Raw genomic sequence first — 1,729 nt, forward strand, 5'->3', positions numbered from 1 at the left:
TATCTTGAAGCTGAAGGCACCACACTAAAAAGCAATACTTTAAAATATACTATAAACCAATATTTAAAAAAATCATAGTACAGCATGAAAACAAACATGTAGACCAAGGGAGCAGAAGAGACAGCTCAAAAATTATTGAGTGCATCTACACAGCTGATTTTTCACAAGGGAAAAAGAGAAAAAGAGAAAGTCGAACTGCCTTAATAAAATAGCGTCTTAAATATATGGTGTAAGAAAACTGGATACAAGTGCATAAAACTAGACTTCTATTTTATGATTAGTTATTAATTAGTTAATTGATATGAAGTGCCTTTCTGTGTTGTGCAGAAAGTTATTTTGATTTACATACATTCCTATTTGTTTATTTGCTGTTTTGTTTGTTTTTCACAGTCTTCTCAAGAGTTACCAACAAAATAATTGTGATTTGAATTTAAATATGGTGAGAAAGTGTTCTACTTTCACTTCAGCTGCTTAAATACTATTCATTGAATAAATTGCCATTTACCTTTTGTAGGTTTTGTGTCTGTTTGCCTTTATGGTATCATAATATATTTTTGTTGTTGTTGCACCATTTTAAATCAGAAACTTTAGCAGACAGAGTTTGTTATCCATAGGGGTTCTGGATCCAGTCCTGTATAGTTACAAAAAGATTACTATGTTTACATGTTTTTAGCTCTGGTAAGTAATAATTCCTCACACCAGTTACAACATAATTATCCTGATGGTATTTATTATCATATACTCATCTGTTTATAATAAACTTTAAAAATATCACATAAAGATATCCTCTGTCATCCATATGAGACCCTTCTCTTCATTTGTATTTTCACTTTCATCACTGATCCCACTCTCATTATTCCCCTATTGCTTTGTACTTTATTATTATTATTATATTATTTTTCTTTAAGTTCTGAGATACCTAAGCAGATACTGCAGGATTGCCACATGGGTATACACATGCTATCATGATTTGCTATATTCATAACCCCATCATTTATATTAGGTATTTCTCCTAATGTTATCTGTCCCAAATCCCCTCACCCCTTGTTATCCATCTCTTAGCTTTCCCCCAGCACTCAACAGGCCCCAATGTGTGATGTTCCTCTCCTTGTGTCCATGTGTTCTCATTATTCAACACCCACTTACGAGTTAGAATATGCAGTGTTTGCTTTTTTCATCTTGTGTCATAAATTTTGTACGTAAAATTTTCATGTCTTTTGGAAAGTTTATGTACAAAATTATAAAATAACAGTAAGTCCTACTTTTAGTAATCTTTATTAAAGTGAAACTCTAAAAGGCAAAAATGTTCTGAGTTACCACATATAAGCATTTTATAAATATGAATAATGTTAAAGTTATATTTCCCTATCTATATTAATTTTTAAATCTAGAATAGTAAATACTATCATTTAAAGTTAGTTATTTTCTTGCCAATCGCTTTCCCAAAGTCAATGAACATCAGGGGTAAACTAAGAGCCCCAAAGTTACATACATAGGGTTTTTTGACCCCCAATGTCTAAGACAATTTACTTTAAAAGATTAAATTAGCCTTATTTGTCGAAGAAGTCACAAAGATCAAGACCAGTTTGTTCTGGCTGAGTTTATAGCTTTATAATCTTGGAAATAAATGTTGTGGGCCCCCAAAATTACTAAGCTGAAAAGAAACATCAGGCCAGAAACTGCTTAGGACAATCCTGCCTTCCATTCTATAAAAATTATTGCTCTATTT

Source organism: Cebus imitator, unplaced genomic scaffold, assembly GCF_001604975.1.
Source record: "Cebus imitator isolate Cc_AM_T3 unplaced genomic scaffold, Cebus_imitator-1.0 Scaffold893, whole genome shotgun sequence".
In the NCBI taxonomy this organism is placed as follows: Eukaryota; Metazoa; Chordata; class Mammalia; order Primates; family Cebidae; genus Cebus; species Cebus imitator.